Below are 22,257 nucleotides of genomic sequence, written 5' to 3' on the forward strand. Positions count from 1 at the left end.
CCTAATGGCCGAAATGGCAGTGGGCATTATGATTTGGATTCTGAAGAAGGTGATTCATTCAAATTCAGTACTGGTCACTTGAGTAGGTTTAAAGATGAGAAGGAGGATCCTATAGAAGTCCCGGAGCAGTCAGAAAAAAAAGAAGCATCATCTCTAAAAACCGATGAAATAGAAGCTACAAGATGGCAAGTCCCTCAAAATGAGCAAGAAGTGCCACAGGCCTTGTCAGATGGTAATAGCGAGGTAGAAGAGAAGAAGGTGGTGATTCCAGCGAAGTGAAAGCGGTGTGGGTCAAAGTACACGAAATCTCCTTATGTTAAAAAGACTCCGAGAAAATGTGCGAAACGTTCCGCGAAAACGAGTAAGTTAAACATGCTATGAATATATTATTGGAAATTGTGTAGTATAAATTTGTACTTTAACTTTATTGACTTGTGTTGTAGAACTGTTTAATGAAACAACCCCTCAATTTGATCATTCTGTGGATGATATGGTGCGTGCCGCTGTGCAATACGTGAAAGCGTACGAGCACTCACCAAAACATAAGAATCATGAAATATTCAACAACGGTAAAGATGAAGGACTTTCTGCGGACCGAGTTTGCCAGATACTTAACCATGCATGGATATCCGGTGATGTATGTATTTTTATTGTCATGCTTATGTCATGCGTTAAGTATGTTGCATCCATCTTAAATTTACTCATTTATTTTAGATAATTGACGCTTATGCAACGTACATATCGGATTCAAGTCTCGTCAAAGACAGGTATATTGTACCCACATATAGATCTTACTGGTTATTGAACACTCGGTCAAAGTCAGTAAGACGAGGGAAGTCGGTAGACGATCCAGAAGGTTTAGCACATGCAAATGAACCTCTCAACAGATGCATAACAGAATATTTTGCAAAACCGAAGGTACCGTTTGTATTGCAGAATTGTATTTTCATTACTATCTTATGTGAAAACCGAGCTTACTAACAATATTTAAGTTATGAAATAGTCTTATTTTGCGTTAAATAAGGATAAAAACCATTGGATTACATGTGTTTTGCACACTAGAAAGAAAGAGTTCCAAATTCTTGATTCTTTGAGGGGGAAATAAATATCTCTGAAGCTACCAGGAAATTCGTTGAAAATTTTGTAAGTTGCGTATTCATGTGTGTACAATTAACCATATAATTTGTTTACCGTATGTAGTCAACGTGTTCATATTTTTTGTCAGAGAGAGCAACTTGCAGGAGATATTGAAGATGCAAATGACAGTGCTATTATGTCGTTCCCGGATGTGTCCGCATGGCCTATAGTCCCTTACGACATGCCTCAACAAGAAGATGGGTGAGTTACATGTACCATGTGCTTTTGAAATATATTAATTGGTCAAGTGCTATCTTACTTAACGTGCTTTCAAAATTGCACTTATGTTTTTTAACACAGGAACTCATGTGGACTGTTCGTTCTTCGCTGTTTTCAATACTGGGACGGAGAAAAATTTATTACTCCTATTTCTCAGATGGGTACATTTTAAGTATGAAAAATTAGTACATTATATTATATATAAGTGATGAAAATAATATTATTTTTATTACTTTTCAGGAATCTATTGATAGTTCGAGAGAAAGAATGATAGCTGGAATTATTATGTCCCCCGAAAATAAGCTTACAAAAGTGAAGAACAAAGTAATTCGACTTGCGAAGAAGAAACAAAAATAAAAAGATCATACGACAATTCGACGTGATTGTCGAAATATTATTTATTCATGACTGAGAATTGTGTGTGGATGCTTTATTTTTTTATGTGAGTTTCAAATATTTTTAGCATGTCAAGTTTATATTACCTGGCAAATTTATTAAAAATACATTTTATCATTTCTTATTTTACTATTTTATTTATAATTTATGTTCAATGAGTGTTCTCGCAAATATACGATTTGTGGTTTTAAAATACTCTGACGATATATGATGACGATACCTCATAGGCGAGCGCCGCCCGCGCCGCACGTTTGGCGCTACATGGCGCACGTGGGCCGCGTCATCTGTCAGCGGGCGCGCGCCGCGCGTCGCCCCAGGGTTGGCCGTTGCCGGCACTGAGGTTGATTCTACCTCGTCCCGCGTGCGCCCCTCTGCGCGCGAGGGCGGCGTCAGCCTCGGGATCGCCCCCGCGGCACCTACTGGCGGCTGTGCAGCGCCTCGGGATCGCCGTCCGCAGGGCGTCTGTTAACGTAACTTTTTTATAATTAAAGCAACCGGCGGCTGTGCAGCGCCTCTGATCGCCCAACATGCATGATTTATATACAAAATTATATATTGATACGAAAAAATATATAATACATATCATGTTAAATTTATATAACGCATATCATATTATAACGTAAAATTTGTATGTCGCATGTAATATTAAGAACAACGAGTATAGTGCTAACAAATATGACATAAGTAAACAGTGATTACAAGTCTTCCGTATCAATGTAACGAAACAAATATGTAAGTACTATTCCTTAAGACAACCAAATAAATCGTCAATTGTAATCAAAAGTTGTTCTTTTTATTCAAACATTTCTTTGCTATGATTATCATGCCATGTTTCTGCATAGAAAGATTATAATATACGTCAAAAATTTGTAAAGTATTAACTAAACAAGAAAAGAACGTTAATGAAATGGTGTGCACATACTTTGGATTCTGAGGACAATTGTTTTTGAAATGACCATTTCCTTTGCATAAACCGCATAGATGTATAGGCTTCTCATCAAAACCTTTGGGTCTACCGTTTGTAGTCACGCCAGGTTCCTTACCACGGCCTTTGTTATTCTGCCCTTTTGGTGCTCCTTTTGTATTGATTTTTTCTGGATCACCAACAAAAACATGATTTTGATTCGGCACAAAAGCATCATCATGTGCAACTGTATGCTATCTCACGTAATCTTCCTCCTGAATATCCTTATTTGCTATCACATCCTCCAGAGCAGCCTTCAGTTTATCAAATAGAAATGGTTTATGACATGCCGCATGATTTGCTTCCGCAGACAAAATAGTCAACTCACTGTACTTAGTTCTCTCCTCAGTACCTGCCCATCCCCATGCGAAGAGATCGCTAGTGCGTTTCACGGGCAGTCCACCTCTAGCATTCTTGCTGAATCTTCACAGCACTAAGCACCTAGGTAAGTCCTGCACGTTCAACCTGGCTAAAACATAAAGAACATGCTTGCATGGAAGACCTTTACGTTTCATACTATCACAACTGCACTTCACTGTTTCTTCTGAATTACTAGGTGTATAGTCCACTTTGAATCTCAGTTGCCTGTTATTTTTCCATGCCACTATGAATCTCCTACTGACGGCTCCACTCAGTCTATCTATGATCTCAAGATCCGCTGCCTTCTTCATTTCTTTCTGCAAGAGGTAAAAGTTCACCGCAGTGAAGTCACGGGCAGCGGCTTTTTCAATGCATTTGAAGTCGTCTAGTACTGCTATAGGGAGTGTCTGTGTGGACAGGCAGTCGTCATGTGACTCGTTCTCACGGAGCCGAACAATGCAGTTCTCATAATGCACAACCATATCAACAATTGTCATGCCAGAGTCAAGATGCATATGAAGGCAAGAGTTCAGACTCTCGCTCCTCTGGTTACTCCGCATACCAAGGAAGAACCCACCGGTCAGATATGACGCAGCCCATAGCCTTTTCTTCCGGTACATCCTACGCAACCATGTTTCAGTTTTCTCCGACTCCCTTTAGCTCTAAAAGCTGCCCATCTCGCCTCAAACTCATCATGTGTAGTGGCATAATAAATAAGAGACCTGAACTCCTTAAGGGACTTGTGGTGGAGGTGTTTCTACATGTTTTTCTCAATATGCCACGAACATAGTCGATGCCACACGTCAGTAAGGACCTTCCTGACGGCCCTTATCATGGCTGCGTCTCCGTCAGTAATTACAGACCTCGGCTTCTTTTGACAATGAGCTCTTAAGAAGGTATGCAACACCCAAACGTATGTATCCTCCATCTCATCTGACACAACTGCACAACCGAACACAGTGGTGCAATGATGATTGTTTAGACCAACAAAAGGTATGAATGGCATTCCGTACCTATTCATCTTGTAAGTGCTGTCGAACACGATTACATCACCAAAGTCAAGGTAATCCCGACGTGACTGAGAATCACACCAGGACATGTTCTTCAGCTTTCCTTCTGCGTCGACAGTGTGCTCAAAGAAAAAAGTCTGGATCCCTTGTCTTTCTCGTCATCATGATACCAATTGCAGTGTCCGCATCACCCTTTGCTAGCAACTTCATTTTCTCCCTATAACACATGTTATAAAGTTTCCTCCTCCCGAAACCAGCCAGTGCATATGATCCATACCTACTAACGAAGTTGTCATAAATCCAATGTTTTTTGAGCCCAGCATCTGCCATTGCTAAGATCTCGAGCTTCTGGTATTCCTTTATCTGATTATGAGATCGAAGATATATAACTTCATCTGGTCTAGCAAGAGTGAGACTATGATCATCACTGAAACTGCTGACATACCAAATGGAGCGCTCTCTGTCAACCTTCACAGTTAGATGGGCCTCACAATAGCACCGAGTCTCCGCTCTCAGCCTGCGCTTCTTCCCTTCCATGGTACAAAACTTGGCCTGTCGTTTCCCAGACCTTGAACAGAGAAACCTCCTCAACCGCCTACGTGCGTCGATACCCTTACTATATTTCAAGTTGTCCCTCCTAATGCTGAAGCCTCGCTTTTTCGCATAGTCGTTATAGAAATCATATGCTTCCTCGTCTGTCCTGAACGTCGTGGACATCACCGTCCAATGCCTGTCCAGTGATTCTTGCTGGTATTCATCGTACCCAATATCAAAATTGCACTCATCACCATCGGCATCATCGTCGTTTTCACACGTGTCACCATCCTCGTCCTGAAAAAAAATACAATGAACGGTATATGTCAGTAAGTAGTTGTATAAGGACTATCATATGTATTCACTTTCCACTACTTATTTTGCTCGAGCTGTCATTATAAGATGCATCGATATCATTTTCGTCATTGGCATCATCGGAAAAATTCCACTGATAGTACCCTTCCACTTCCATCTGTGCAAATTGTAAATATGATATGTAAGACTTGATGCGTATTTAATTTCACTTTAAAATAACCTACATAATTCTAAACCTACATGGCTTCTGCTTTCAGCATATGAATCATCTACATCCATATCCTCATTGTCATCATCCCCTCCTATCTGTTCACAGTCAAACATGTTATTGTCATCGCAGATGCTTGTATTTAATATGGTTGAGAACATGCAGACCACTTACATTGCCACTGTAAGACTCATCTAAACTCATATAATTTTCGCCGTCATGTTCGTCTTCATCCAATGACAATGATCCGTCCTCGCTACCGCCATCATCACCGTCATATCCTATTTCAGCCTCAATCTATACACGTTCATATATAATCAAATATCCATTCAAACATCACGTAACATCTTTTCAATTCAAATCCGTTCTTAAATTACTATGCCAGCGCCTCGCGTACCTCGTTGCCTTCGTCAGACATGAGGTGGTTGTCCCCGGATACGAGCTGCCAGCGGCGGAGGCGTCTGCCCGACCGAGGCGGTTGTCGGCGTAGCGCACAGCGCGTGCGTTTTTTTTTCGTCGGCCAGGTACTGCCGGAGATGGCGGCTGCGGCGGCGGCGCGAGAGGAGGCGGGTGAGGCGTCTTGAAGATAGGGTTCGCCGATCGTTTTTTTTTAATCACTCGGGCGTACGCAGCGGACGCGGGCGGGGCGTGCATGCGGGACGTGGGCTACGGGCGCCCGTGCATGCGGACGTGGGCCCGTATGCGACAGCGCCGTACGGCGACGCGGGCACGCCTACGGCGGGCGGGTATTTTTATACGGCCGTTTTAGGGGGGGGGGGGGAGGGGGGGGGGGGGGCTGTACCGAAGACCACCTCAACACATCTGCGTAAAGTCGCACCCTCATCTTGCCGATGGGCCAACCTCGGACATCGGGGCACCAGTAGTACTCGCGATGCTCCCTATGACGCTACTGTCCTCACGAGCTTCCTCCAGCGCAAGGCTCTCTTTCAGCTGCGCTACCACGGCGACCATTGTCGGCCTGCGAACTGCAGCATCCGCCGTGCACGCCATGGCGGTGTCGACAAGTTTCCACATGGAGTTGACATCATATTCACCTCTAAGATGGGCATCAGCCACAGTGGTAACGTTGCCGGTGGCAATCTTCTGCTTCACACGCTGAACAATGTGGCCATGGCCCGGCAATACTGGAGGCTCACCGGTGGCCACCTCAAGTAGAACAACACCGAAGCTATACACATCGCTGCTCTCACTGAGCCATCCAGTGTGATAGTACCTAAAATACAGTAGGTAAGCCACATCTTAGTAAACCTAATTTGGATTAAGCGACAATGCCATATATGAGATACACGTACAAAAGTATATCATAGTATAGAAAGAGACATACTCGGGGTCCATGTAACCTGCTGTCCCAGCCGCATTGGTTGGTATGTGGGTCTGCATGTCGCTAAGATAGGTCTTGCAAAGTCCAAAATCAGCTATTTTCGCCTGTAGGTTTTGACCTATGAGGATGTTGTTGGTTTTCACATCCCGGTGAATTATTGGCAAAGCTACATCCCTTGTGCAGATAATCCAAGCCTAGACATATCACAACAAGTCCTTCAATACTTGACTCAAAAGAAGAGCAGACCATCCGAGAACTATATATATCTTTCCACTAAACCATACCTTGTGCTGCTTCGAGCACAACTCGTACACGTGTCGCCCAACTCAAGGGTTCATCAGCACCATTTTTCCCTTTCATATATGAGCATGTAAGAGTTAGAGCAGAATTGTATGAACAGCTTTACATGTCAATGCTCATATATTTATGCAATATTTCTTTGTTTGCAATTCCATATCTCATAGAGTCACCGTCTTATGTGTCGGAAAATTGATGCATTAAGGTTGTTACTTCATCAGCAAAACGGTTAGTGAAAAAAAACCTCACGAGAAGCGATATAAGCAAACATAAATTTAAAAGAATAGATGTTACTGACGATTGCAGGCACTTTAAAGAAACAGATGTGGACACCCTCAAACTAGAGTATTTTAGATATACGCATTAAAGGCACTCAAGATCACTTTTTTTTTACTGACGATTGCATGCTTTCAAGTTCAAACAATGCACATATATTTTTTATGAAATTTTAAGACAACCGCAAATTTGTTATCACTTAATTAGGTTTGCGAACGGACAAACCTCTTAGATGATCACAAAGATTTCCCTGGGACATGTACTCATAAACCAGTGCTAAATGCTCCTTCTCCCAGCAGTAACCAACCAAAGAAACTAGATTCCTGTGATGCACCTTTGTCAAGCTATTGACCTATGTAAAGAGACATAGCACAGAGGGAAAATATCTTAATTTGCATGTAAGCTCACTCTGATAGTAAGTAGTGACTCGCCGAACTTACATTTCAAATTGAAAATTTTATGAACTAGGGGAGAAAGTACCTCCGCTAAGAACTCGTCAAGCCCATGCGATGATGATTCAGAACGCATCTTGACAGCAACCTCAGTATTGTCTTCTAAACGGCCGTAGTACACAAGCCCAAAACCTCCTTTCCCAATGGACCTTTGGAATTTATTTGTAAACTTCTCCAGATCCTTGTATGTGAATCGTCGATTCTCGGTATTTTGCAGGTGACCACCCTGACTTTTTGTACTTCTGAGGGCACTCTCAAGTTCTTGCTCTCTAGGAGAATCCTGTACAGAAACTGGATGCACAAATGTCAGTTACATTACAGAAAGATTGAATATAGTAAACCTTAACAATCAATGGATGTATTAATCACGTGTTATTAAAAGAAAAGAGCAACACACATTTAGGCTTTTTCTTCCCTCTCCAGATCAAATACGAAAGAACAAGTACAACCACTACCACCAAGGGAACCACTACCGAAATAGAAATTATAGCTATTCTATTTTGTGATGGAGTCGAACTTATTGTTTTGTTGCACATATCTTCACCGGACTCGTATCTGAAACAATGAAAGTACATTAGACAACCAATTGAGTGTTACTTTAGCACAACAAGCAATCTTGAATAGTTAGTTGCCTAAAGATCACAGAAGATATGCATTCAAGTACAATTCGAATGCATATTCACATAAAATGGAACCTTGGGACGGAAACCCAAACCTGAAAACGAGCGATCCTGCATTCCTTTTACAAAGGGAATATGGAATTGGTCCGCTCAGATTGTTGCCAGACAAATCTCTGTAGAAAGTGACACGTACTAGTTTAGATACTCAATGACGTTCATAGCTTTGTAACAATTGCAACAGAATCTATCCAAAATGCCAAATAGAAGTCCTCTCAAATGGATCATGTTGGTTTACTACACTCATCACTACAGATAGAAGGGGCTCCCCATTCATGTCAAATGGAAATGTCAGATAGGAGTATTATGGATTGTCAGAAGAACTACAAAAGGCAAGTATTGTGCAATTTTATTCACTTCCCCACCATCCACTAATTATCTGTCAAGATGGAGTGCTTTGTAATGGGAACATGTTGGTTAGGAAGAAGTCGATAACCTTTTGTAACAGATTCGTATATACATAGTTATACTCATTCTCTGATACTTACAGAAATCGGAGTTCTGTGAGCAATGTGAAGTTATCAGATACCAATCCACTCATGTTGTTGTTGGACAGATCACTGCATGAAAATTAACAATCCAACATATCAGGAAAAGGCTACATATTAGCACACACAACATGAGAGACCACCGAAATAATACTTACAGAGATATTATCCTCGTAGTGTTATCAGTTACATCACTACACTTCACGCCATTCCATCGGTATTTGTCCGGAAAACACGGATCACCCATCCAATTTTTCCTTACTCCATACTCGAGTTTGATAGCCATCATTGCGTCAACTACATCCAAAGTAGAAAAAGGAGTAAAAGTTTGATCATCCTCGTGAAGAACTTGTTTGATCACTGAATACAAACGAGCAATTTGACAATGGTTCGTCAGGCCAACTGCATCCAGATTTTGTTTTATTTTGCAAAATCCGGACATATGAATCAGAAAAGTACTACAGGCTTAGAACATCTGATTCGCAAGCGGCTGCCTCGGCTTAGAACATCTGATTCGCAAGCGCCTGCTTCTTTCAAACGTATGTTATGATATCTCATTATTCTGAAAAAAACGGTGACGCTAAGAAAATTCCTTGCAAATCTTTCCTTCAGATCCTATCATTTATCTAATTGTTTTCTAGTAATTTCCCTCTTTTCTAACAAAGCCTTTAGTCTCAAACAAGTTAGGGTAGACTAGAGCTGAAATCCATAAGATCTCGCAACCAACTCATAATTCTGACACATGGATAGCAAGCTTCCACACACCCCTTATCCATGACTAGTTCTTTGGTGATACTATAGTCCTTCAGATCTCTCTTTACGGACTCCCCCCATGTCAAGTTTGGTCTACCCCTACCTCTCTTGACATTTTCAGCACGTTTTAGCGGTCTGTTATGCACTGGAACTTCTGAAGGCAAGTGCTGGATATGCCCAAACCATCTCAGACGATGTTTGACAAGCTTCTATTCAAACGGTGCCACCCCAAGTCTATCCCGTAAATCATCATTCCGGGCCCGGCCTTTCTTGTGTGGCCACATATCCATCTCAACATGCGCATATCTGCTACACCTAACTGTTGAACATGCTGTCTTTTAGTCGGCCAACACTCATCGCCATACAACATTGCAGGTCGAATCAACTAATCATAAACTGCCCTAAATATAATGTTCTATACACTGACACAATTAAAAAAAGACTTCACTTCTTAACTGTTTATATCTACATGTTAATAAAAGCTATATACACATATTATTGCGAAGAAAATTAGCAATGATAAAGTTTAAAAAGGTGAAAAGGTAGAGCTTTATATGTTCACAAAACGGAACTTCTGAAGGCAAGTGCTGGATATGCCCAAACCATCTCAGACGATGTTTGACAAGCTTCTATTCAAACGGTGCCACCCCAAGTCTATCCCGTAAATCATCATTCCGGGCCCGGCCTTTCTTGTGTGGCCACATATCCATCTCAACATGCGCATATCTGCTACACCTAACTGTTGAACATGCTGTCTTTTAGTCGGCCAACACTCATCGCCATACAACATTGCAGGTCGAATCAACTAATCATAAACTGCCCTAAATATAATGTTCTATACACTGACACAATTAAAAAAAGACTTCACTTCTTAACTGTTTATATCTACATGTTAATAAAAGCTATATACACATATTATTGCGAAGAAAATTAGCAATGATAAAGTTTAAAAAGGTGAAAAGGTAGAGCTTTATATGTTCACAAAACGGAACTTCTGAAGGCAAGTGCTGGATATGCCCAAACCATCTCAGACGATGTTTGACAAGCTTCTATTCAAACGGTGCCACCCCAAGTCTATCCCGTAAATCATCATTCCGGGCCCGGCCTTTCTTGTGTGGCCACATATCCATCTCAACATGCGCATATCTGCTACACCTAACTGTTGAACATGCTGTCTTTTAGTCGGCCAACACTCATCGCCATACAACATTGCAGGTCGAATCAACTAATCATAAACTGCCCTAAATATAATGTTCTATACACTGACACAATTAAAAAAAGACTTCACTTCTTAACTGTTTATATCTACATGTTAATAAAAGCTATATACACATATTATTGCGAAGAAAATTAGCAATGATAAAGTTTAAAAAGGTGAAAAGGTAGAGCTTTATATGTTCACAAAACGGAGTAAATGCCCCCCCCCCCCCCCCCCCCTATCAATAATGTCTACAATGACGGTAAATGAGTTGAGTAGGGAAATAGATAGAGAGGGAGAGTCATCTCACAGTCTTCCGAGAACGTCCTAGGAGTATTGTGGGGGATGCGCAGGTAGCCCTCGTATGCATTGAGCATCGGAGGCAACATGGATGTATTGGTGGCTGCAAGAGTGATATTGTACTGGCCGTCTGTAGTCTTATACCATTCAGTACTACGCACATGATCAGCGACCAGGTACGGGGTACTGTAATTCGGATACCCCTTGTCGCTGTTAATGTAGATGTCGAATAACCGGAGCTGGGTGTTTTGAATGTCGGCGAAGTGCAGGATGAACTTAAACTCGGATGATGTTTTGTATGCCCATGTATTGACGTGTAGCACTGTGTCATTGTTGATAGGAGCGACGACTGTCTGAAGAACGGGGATGGGTACCATGAAGTCGTCATCCTGCTTGATGGTCTTTTCGGTGGAAAGTTTTGCCCACGACGACATGGTTCTCGAACCCCAGTAGCGGTCGTATGGATCGTCAGGAAACCTTCATGCAAAGATGATAATCCATCATTGAGGCAATAAAGTGATTAGGGCTGGATTAACGAGCTACTCGGCTCGTTCGGCTCATATTGTTAAGCTCGTTATCAATAAGCTTGTTAATATTAACGAGCTGAAACCTCTGTTCAGCTCGGTTCGTTATGAGCTCGTTATGCTCGCGAGCTTTCACGAGTACTCGTTAAGGTACAGACAACACAGTACATAGAAGAATCTTGTGATCCCATCAGAAATTCACAATGGCATAAATTTGACAATTACATTCTAGTTGTAACAACTAACAACACTAGTACGCAACAGCAACAACACACAAGTCTGGTGGCTGGTGCACCTTTGCATCATTTGAATTTAAAAAATAATAGCAACACGCTACAGCCAAATTGCCAAACCCCAAACACAGAAGGTTTCCATCACAAATTCACAATAGCATAAATTAATAAAAGGACGTTGGAGTCAAAACGGTAGCATAGCAAGACTACTATGCAGCAGCAACACCACTCGAGTCTGGTCCATTACAAAAGCATAAAGTAGCAACACTAGCAGTCTAGTACGCAGCAGCAAACACCAACAAGTCTGGTGCACCTTTCAGTTTGCATAATTTAATAAATTTTAAAGATAGTAGCAACACGCTACAGGCAGTAGTGAATGAACATTCCAGGAGCCCTTCCACCTTGCTGCGTATGATGCCTTCATGAACTTGCAGAGTTTTCCTACATGCAAATTTTGAAACAAAGAAAATAAACTTTCAGGTTTCTCTTACAGTAGTGTAGTAGACCTTAAATAGGAGAAGGTTTAATAGACAAAATGGGCATTGCAATATAAATAGTACAAGAGAAAGAAAACAAAGTTGCAAAATAAAAACTACAAGTCTCGGCCAGTAGCCAAGCACCAACCTGCTAGTTGCTTTCCACAATAGATTCAGGAAATGGAATGAACTCAACATCATCATCAATGTCATCTTCCTACAAAGGGAAATGTAGTTTCAGTTAGGCAGTCCATTTAGAAATAGTATGTCAAAGCTTATAAGTAGTAGACAACAAAGAGCAACTAATATTACCACTATGGTTGTAGGCCTAATGTGGTTTTCTTTTGATCCTTTGATGAAGCTAGAAGCACAAACAAGTGCCTCAACCATGCTTGGGAGTAGAGAACTACGGTAGTCATCGAGAACTCTACCTCCTGTAGAGAATGTTGACTCTGATGAAACACTAGTAGCTGGTATAGTCAAGAACTTCTTTGCCATTTTTTCCACAATAGGATATCTATGAGCATTCAACCTCCACCAGTCAAGTAATGTGAAACTTGGATCATTAATGGGATGAGTCTTGTCTTCAAGATAAGTAGTCAATTCAGATTTGCATGGCTCCGAATTTGTCTCCTCGAGAAAGGATTGAAACCCACTCGACAATGTGGTCATAGATGTAGATGCTTGCCTACTTGAAATTGAACTCTGCTCATTGGTGTTAGAAGCCTCATGCTGACGATTTTCCATCTCATATGTGGCATACAGATCAAAGAACTCTGTTTTGATATCTTCCATCTCACTACTACCCCCCTCTTTACCATACATTTTCTTAAAAAAATAGTCCACAAGTTTCATCTTAAATCTCGGATCAAGAATGGTGGCAATCACCATAACATTGTTCTTTACCTTTTTTTATCTTTCCGATTTTTGTTTTCTGGCACAACAGTGCTATCCCAATACTTATCAAACTTATTAAGCATGGCTTCCCCCATCATTTTCAAATTGTCATCTCCGGACATAGCATGCTCTACTATAGCAATCTTAACATTCATGATGTATGGATAAAAAATGTTGGTAGTGGGGTAAGTAGATCCTGATAGTATAGTAGTTACCTCAGCAAATGATTTCAAGATGGGTTGAATTCTGCCATATAGTACCCAATCTTCATCATCGGGCTGCCATTCATAATTAGGATCTGATTGTGCATACTCATGGAAAGCTTCCTTATACAAAGTGCGCGATTTTCAAATTTGTGCAAATTTTCCTTATACTCATGGAATTTTTTTATTATCTTTCTGTTTTCTCCGGTTTTACTTATTCTCTTCTTTCTTTATTTTATTTTGATTCTTTTTTACTCTTCTCCAATTTTTCATTCCTTTTAGCATTTTGTTTCTTTGTTTTTATTTTCTTTCTAATTTTGGTTTATTTATTCTTTTGGTTATTATTCTACATTTTTGTATATGTCAAAAAAAAATCTCTAATACACGTCTAACATTTTTCAATAAAAAGTATACATTTTTCTAATACATGATCGACAAAAATTCTATACACATTTAACACTTTCCAAATGATTGACCGACATTTTTATAAATACTTGTTCAACATTCTTTCAAATGCTTGATTCACATTTTTTATATACATGATAAGAAAATCATCATTTTTAGTACATGGTCAACATTTTTTCCATACACATTTAACATTGTTCAAATGCTTGATCAATATTTTTCAAATACTTGTTCAATATTTTTTTCCAATCCTTCATTAACATTTTTATATACATGATCAAAACATTTGATCATTTTTTAACATGTTCAACATTTTTTTCTTTAGCCATTTAACATTTTTGAAATGCTTGATCAACATTTTTCAAATACTTGTTTAATATTTTTTCAGATGTTGATTAACATTTTAAAATATATGATCAGAAAATTTCATCATTTCTTTAATACATGGTCAATATTTTTTATAGACATTTAATATTTTTCAAATGCTTGATTAAAAAATTTCAAATACTTGTTCAACATTCTTTTCCAAATGCTTGACTAACATATTTATATACATGATAAAAAAGTCATCATGTTTTGTAATATATGAGTAACATTTTTCTATAAACATTTAACAATTTTCAAATGCTTGATCAACATTTTTGAAATACTTGTTCAATTTTTTTTTCAAATTCCTGATTAAAAAAATACATGATCAACATTTTATACATATGTTTTATACATTTTTTGTATACGTGATAAATATGATTTCGTATAATTTTGATTTATTATTTTGGTATAAATCTATTAGGAATAAGCATACATAGTTATGATTGGTTTACATTAACACCTAAATGATTACATAAAATAAAACCTTCATGAAATGAATGTTTTTACTTTTATGTTTTATTTGGGAACCCCTTGAACGCCTTCTCAAAGGGTTCTCAAAAATTTGAGGTAGATCTAATCATATACTTGATTTAATATATTTCTCGAAATAGCTCAATCCTTTTTTTGCTAAGACAACATAAAAATATGCCGCTGACATGAGTAAACCTAAAGCAACAGTAGTATTTATATCATTCGTGGGCACTGCTAATTCTGCATGGGGTAACTCTATAATTTTCGAAGGTAAAAGAGCATAGTTCCAATAAAGGGAACCCAGGGACCATATTCGAAACAAAAATAAAAAGGAACATAGTTCCAATAAAGGGAACCCGGGGACCATATTCTTCTCCAATTCGAGTTTTGCTCAAGTCTCGAATAAATTCAATGACATATTCAAAAATATTCCGACTGTCGGTCGGGATGGTTTGTGGATTCCTCTATACACATTCAACATTTTCCAAATGATTGGTCAACATTTTTTCAAATTTTTTATAGATGGTTTTTTGTAATATATTAGAATATTTTAAAGTATATAGAAAAGGAAAAAACAAAACAAAAAACAAAAAAACAAAAAGGAGGTTGTTGCATCCCGTGCTCCTGGGCCGACCCACTAGGTCTCCCCTTCAGCGAGGATTCCTGCCCCACTGCCCCACTCGGTCAACCAGGAGGTCGCAGGTTCGACAACCAGCCGGGCGCCCTCCAACCATGCTTCTAACAGACTAACACAACGTCATCCACCCCTATAAAAAACACAATGTCATCCCATAAAATGGAATCTGTTCTTGCTCACAATAAAATTAAATTGAGTCTCTATGGTCTGAGTGAGCTTTCTTCTGCGCCACCCAATCGATGACCACATCTATCGGTTCGGTCCCGTGTCACTCCTACGAGCAACCCAGACAACCCTAACACTGCCACCCCTCCCCATCCATCTCCTTCCTCCATCCTGTCGCCGCCGGGCAAAATCCATGTGACTATGGCGGCGGCGAGGCGTCTCCTCCCGCTCGTGTGTCTCTCGGGGTCGTAGGGCTCTCTAGCGTGTGGGGGTGCGATGCTCCGGTCCCCAGCGGTGGCGTGGCAGGTTGGTGCAGGTGTGTGGACGTGACCACGTTGCAGTTGCATCGTGGAGGCATGGGTGGAACGACTCGTGCGGGGATGCTCGGCTAGTGGCAGATCTGGCTGCGGCTGCTGCTCCTGGCCATGGTGGTGCACATTGCTCCCTTCCTGGACGGTGTGCAGAGATGGACAACAATGGGCAGGTCTGGCTCCTGGGGCTTGGGCGCCTCTCGTGTGGTGCTGGTGTGGCGGTTCCTTGCAGCGTCAGCGGGGCTCCTCTTGTGGTGTTTGCTGTCAGATAGGAGATGGGGGTGCTCTGGTAGCCGACTTTAGTCGACGTTGGAATGGATCCCCGGTGGATCTACTCCCTGCCTCGTGACCCATCCCGGCTATGGCGGTCTGGGTCATCCGGGTGGCAATAGGGCGGCGCGGTGGTGTAATTCGTGTCGACGGCGTGCGAGAGTGGCCTGGTGTGGGCTGGCTTTGGCGGGCGGCACGGATCTGGTCCATGGTGATGGACGACCTCCGGCGGCATGCAAGTATAGGGGGGCCAACTTGGCCCGCACTGGTGCAAGCCTCCCGTTGTGCTCTCCTTACTTGCTACTCATTTGAGGCTTCGGTTCGAGTCGGACTCCCCTTACGTTGTTGTGCCATTGGTCGAATCGGCCCCGATGGCCACGGGCGTGGCGGTGTGCGAGCTCGCTTAAGCTTGCTCGGCGTTTGCCGTCGGCAGCCATTGGATTGTGTATCCTGATCCATTGAGAGTGGCTGGGGAGCAGGTGTGGACGCTTCCTACCATGGAGGCATTGACTCAAGACTCGATGGTTGATGCGAGTCTGGGTTCGGAAGAAGATGCCTTTCGCTCTTCCTTCTATGGTTAGTGCGTTGCGGTGTGGACAGTTGGTGGTGTCTTGGGACATGGATGTCGGTGTAGCGGCCCGGATGGCGGTGTCCGCATGGTTGGCTGTCTGGTGGGCATCATGACGGCGGTAGTGGCTATATGTCTAGGTCGTCTGGGACAGCGAGGGGTGTAATGACAGATGGCTTGGGCTCACTCTCTATTGTTGGAAGTGGAGACGCCTAGATTTGGATCTAGAGGCTTGTGCTCGTTGCGGTTGTCCTGGCTGCTTTGTTGAGGCATGGGCAAGTTGTGGAGCAAAAGCTCCACGCTTTGGTGCCGCCGCCGACGACACTAGTAGGTGCCGCTATCCTCTTGATGATGTTGTGTAGCGCGGCGACACTTAGCATACTTCCCACTCTTGAGGGTGTTGTTGTGGAGCGTAGGTGTCCTATTACGTGTCATGGAGTTGAGTTCAGGCCTACCTATGTTATTTTTTAGGTAACATAGTCACGTGCGTTTATGTAGTCTGATGATTCATGGATCGACTTTGTACAAGGGCTAGCTCACTATATTATATTCATTATATCGTGTATCTTGATGTATGTTTTATGTATAAAGAGGGACGAAAGGCTGTTCCAAAGACAAAACTATCATGTTGTCACATTCAAGGAATGAAATGTCACAACAAGAGGATGGGAAGTGGATACTTTAGCTAAAATATGAATTTTACACACAATGAGTAAATGTTTGAAAACTACTAGTAGTGGTTGTCCCCACATGTGACGGGTTCCTAGCTACGATCTCCATACAAAATTGGACGATCCCGCCTTAGAGGCAAGATCCTCAGTCATAGAGAATTTAACAATCTCAGAGTATCCCATATCAGAGTGGGCACTCAATTGCTACCTCAGACTTTGAAGGTAGTGTGGCTTATGGAATTTTAGAGTTCTACAGTATTTTCGCATCATGAGATGTGGTTAAAACTTGAGATGCAAAATGTGGAACTAGCTACGTGCGATAAGAACTCCGAAAAATCATGATATAACTTTCAATTCGATCATGAATCTCATAATTATTATCTCAATCTTGATCTGATGTACTCCATCCGTTCCGAAATAATTGTCATGATTTTAGTTCAATAAAACAAAATCACACCGTTTGCTGAAAGGAAAATCCAATGCATGCGTGTGTTTACTGATGCATGGCATACTCAGGCGCGGAGGTAAACGATTTCCGTGTATAGTTGCCTTGTTCCAAAATATTTGAAATTTAGGGTTTTTCATAAGTCAAGCTTCCATAAGTTTGACCAAATTTGTTGAAAAAACTACTAATATCCAAATCATCAAATGCACAACTCCAAAAAATCATGATATAACTTTCAATTCGATCACGATTCTCATAATTATCATCTCAATCTATTTGATCTAATGTTCTCCCTCGTTCCGAAATACTTGTCGTGGTTTTAGTTCAATAATAAAATCATACCGCCTGCTGAAAATCCAATGCATGCGTGTGTTTACCGATGCATGGCATTCTCAGGCGCGGAGGTAAACTATTTCCGAATATAGTCGCCCCGTACCAAAATAATTGAAATTTAGGTTTTTCATAAGTCAAGCTTCCTTAAATTTGGCCAAATTTGTTGAAAAAACTACTAATATTCAAATCATCAAATGTACAATATGAAAACATACTTTATCATAATGTTGAATCTAATGAAACTAATTTAATGTTGTAGATGTTGATTCTTATAAACTTGGTCAAATATAACGAAACTGTTGAAAAAAAAGGGAAACATATAACTGGCTAGCGGGATAAATTTAGGTGGTTGTGGGTATCCCCATCCAACTGGCTAGGGATAGCCATATTTTATGTTTGGTAGAAAGAATGAGAAATGACTATAGATAGCCAACCTTGTGTTCGGTTGAAAGGATAAGAGATGGATAGACTTGTTGACATGACCTCTTTCTCATGAGGTGGTGAGATTATCCTCTGATGAAGATGCACTTTCTACTACTATGAACCACTGGGGATATTTAAACCCAGATTATACACCTTGTTCTTAACAACTACTTTGAGCAAAAACAAAATGATGCCAAAAAAGATCTCAATTACACAATTTGGACGCGGCAGTAGGATACAGTCACGCATGCCACTGAACCCGTCGCTTGCATTCATATTCTGGAATTATTTCTTCAGTTCCTGATGGCGGTTTGACATCTGTGTGCCAGCATCAAACGAGCAGAACATGCCCTTGCAATTAAATGAGAAAGAGGATTAGCACTAATACAACCGGTCGGCGCAGAGCAGACACACCCAGCCGGCGCAGAGCAGGCACACCACACAAGCACACCGGCCGGGGAGAGGAGTCTGGTGCCGCCGGCTGCCCTGCTCCGTACCTCCGCGGCCGCATCTTGATCTACGGACGCTGTTGGGGAGAAAAACCATTGGAGGTAGGGCAGCGCGCCGAGCGAAGGGCGGCTGCCCATATCCGCCACTTTTCGCCGGTTCCGCACATCCAGTTTTTGAGGGCATATTCGTGGAATCTGGCTATCCCCACCCACCTAAATCAATGAACCAAACACCTGCTATCCATCTAAAAACTGGCTATCCCTAGCCAATCGAGGGATAGCCCAGCAACCAAACGCACCCACAGTACCCCTACGTAGCATCAGAAAACCAGAGTTTCATACTACATACCTGGTAAAGTTCCCCCTGTATTTATCCTTCCATACGTGGACATGGAGCCGTCGATGGTGAGGTCCGGGTAAAGCGAGGCACCGAGAGGCCTCAGCTCCAGCGTGTTGACGAACGGCGTACCGCCGCCGGTGTTCACCAGCAGACCGGCACCCAGCTCGCCCACGCGATGAAGATCGCCTCGGACCACCAGTACTGGGTGTCAGTCATGTTTCGGATCGTCATCCTATCCCAGTAGTTGGTGCCAAGGTGCAGGTCGAACACGGCTGGCTTGCCGTCGTAGTTCCCGTGGAAGAATACCATCCGGACAAGGTACTTGGCGCCGCTCTTGGTGGGGAGCGTGTAGCAGTTCCGTAGGCCGGACGGGAAACTCCTGAGCGTGCGGAGGTCCTCGAGTGACGCGCTAGGAGTATCGAACTCGGCGGCTACCCTGCGGTTTTCCCCGCCGTCGACGTACGGACCATCGGAGACGTAGGCGATATCTGTGTGGGTGTCCTTGCGCCCGCTGAATTTGGCATCCAGGCCGCAGTCGATGCTCAGGAAACCTGATTATTGATTGCACATATTCACACAGCCAGGAAGAAAAGAGTTAGAATACGATCAAAATCAGGCTATTTGAATTTGTAATAATGAAATATCTACAAGATGTTTGTGTTGCGGATATATGGATACGATCCATGTAATTGAGATGAAAAATCAACCTTCTTGCTGACATGAACTGCTGTGACTGCCAATACGAATGCCCCAAACAAAACCCACAACGACCTCATCGAGAGAGACGAAAGTACTCGGTTCATCAATGGCCTTGAGAACTAGGCCATGCCTCACGTATATATATTACGCACCAACTTAGGATGTGAGTTGTATACCTACGCTTCCATCAGCATTGCAAGTTGTATAACATAGAGCAGGCTATTCAAAACCACCGGCGACTACCAGATTAGGCTACATGTGCACACTCATTCATCTGCTACTCTTATTATATGTTGTCGTAGTTGTTTAGGCTACTTGTATTAAAAAAATGTTTAGGCTACTTGCAGTGAGGAGTACTGTATGACACTGCTGCATTATATCACCTCCGTAATGTAGTGAGGGGCATACAAGTATTTATTGTCATGCATGATAAATAATATTATTTTAATACCATAGGGTATCAATACTCAACACTCTCTCTTTCCATTTAATTACACTTAAATTACTTAACACTCCCACTACCAATGATCTTATATGTTTTGTATAGGTTGGATAGAGTTTTCACAGAAAAAAAGGGCAAAGGGCAACATACTACTAGTAATCAGATTTTCCATGGTTTATGGTTGCTAATCACTAAAAATTAAATACCCATCCGTAAAGAGAAAGTTAAAACATCTTATATTTATGAACCAAGAGAGTACTAATTAGCACAAATCCTAATAAATTAAGTACTGGATGTTGGGTTATCCCAGGCTCCATGTAAGACTAATTCACAACATGTAAATAGTCGAGTTAAATACACTGCAGGTGCTCTAATTTGTCCGGCACGGTTAGTTTGGTGTCTAAACTTGAAAAATACATAAATATGGTATTGTAACTTGTCCGGGTGTTCAAATACGGTGCATCTCGATCTATGCCACCGTATCGAGTGCCCAGTGGCAGATTGGGCGCTGTTTTTTACAGGAACGCCCCTAGACTTTAAGTAATTCTCGCAAAAAAAACTAACAAGTCGGTAGAGGGGGAATTTCAAGTAGGGGCATCCTAGTTGCCTAACAAAAGAGCGGACCAACAGGCCCCACTTCGGTTTGTGTTTATTGCTGTCTAGCAATTTATATGGAGAGGCCTCTTATTTGGACGATTCCACGTATGGCTCTACACATGTTTTCGGCCTGTTTTTTTTTTCAAGTATCGCTTTGTTTTCCTAGTGAAGTTTATGTTTAATTTTCATAATATATAAATTTTTCCATATTAAAATATAAAATGATTATCAATATGCATATTGTTTATTTTATATCTTTATTCTATTTTTATTATTGTGTACCTTGACGAGATAAACACGAACTCTTTCTAAAATTTATGTGGATTCAAAAGTTGAATGTATTTAAAAATTATTTTATGACTATGTATCTTCACTCAAGACCACAAGCACGCACAATTATTGTGTATCTTCATTGTGTTTTTAAAACTAGTCAATGTGTACGTGCAATGCACGTTAATTTCAAAGTATATTAAGTGCATGCGGATATTAGGTAGGATATTATTTGCGTGTTATTATGTGATTAACACTATTTTTGGCATGAAATTAACTGCACGCTAAACGTGTTGAGCGCTCGACATTGAAGTAGTCTAGGTCGTTGGATTGACATGATTTGATGGCCGAGATTAATTACATTTGCCCCTTTGGACCTTTTTATATTGGTATAGATATAGATACACAATTGTTAAAAATTGACAATTGTATTTAAAAAACTGTTCAGCGTGTATTAAAAATTATTGTGTAGCAATAGTAAATTCTAGAAATGTACTGACATGTTAAGCGTGTTTGTAGAAATGTAAGAATAATTTAACACAATTATTTTGTAATACATGTTCAACATTTTCTAAGTATACGGTGAGCATTTTCTAAAATAATATGAAAATGAACATGAACGCGTATTTCAAAGAATGCTCACTGTGTTTTTAATATACATTCAAATTTTTTAATCCACATAAATTTTAGAAAAAATTCATGTTTATCTCTTCAAAGTACACAATAATGAAAATAGAATAGAGATATAAAATTAGGCGTAGTTAAAATAGAGTTGCCGATCGGTTGGTCACCTATAGCCGATCTGAACGAGCTACAACTGTGTGGTTGCGCTTAGGGATGGCAGTTTTGCCCATGGCTATGGGTACCCGCAGGTACCATATCCGAAAACAATGGGTATGGGCAAGACTTGAAGGGATTTTCTACCCACGGGTAATGGGTGGGTATCCATACCCGCAAAATATATGGGTAGGGCATGGGTAAGAAATTGTGTCCATGGGTAACCCAGAAAAAATTAAAAAATGAAAATAACTCCTATAACATGTGGGGTTAACATCCAACTCATATGGTCCAACCCTAAATCTCGTATTCCTTAAACAAGTCATAGCTCATAGGCTCATAATCACCTGCTCGCC

General features: G+C 41.2%; 1 long non-coding RNA gene and 2 pseudogenes across 1 annotated transcript; all 3 read right to left on the minus strand.

Moving 5' to 3' along the window:
• Nucleotides 1-3,141: 3,141 nt before the first annotated feature.
• LOC147971509 (protein FAR1-RELATED SEQUENCE 5-like) lies at nt 3,142-4,529 on the minus strand (annotated as a pseudogene).
• Nucleotides 4,530-5,983: 1,454 nt separating this feature from the next.
• On the minus strand, nt 5,984-20,049 carry LOC125509155 (LRR receptor-like serine/threonine-protein kinase IOS1; annotated as a pseudogene).
• Nucleotides 11,772-14,142, minus strand: LOC125509157 (uncharacterized). Its single transcript, XR_007283986.2, has 3 exons — nt 12,472-14,142; nt 12,308-12,376; nt 11,772-12,124 (listed from the first exon to the last, which is right to left on the minus strand). It is a non-coding gene; the product is annotated as an uncharacterized LOC125509157 (long non-coding RNA).
• Nucleotides 20,050-22,257: the final 2,208 nt, after the last annotated feature.

The sequence above is a fragment of the Triticum urartu genome, chromosome 5A (assembly GCF_056163025.1).
Source record: "Triticum urartu cultivar PI428250 chromosome 5A, HENAU_Tu73, whole genome shotgun sequence".
Taxonomy (NCBI): Eukaryota; Viridiplantae; Streptophyta; class Magnoliopsida; order Poales; family Poaceae; genus Triticum; species Triticum urartu.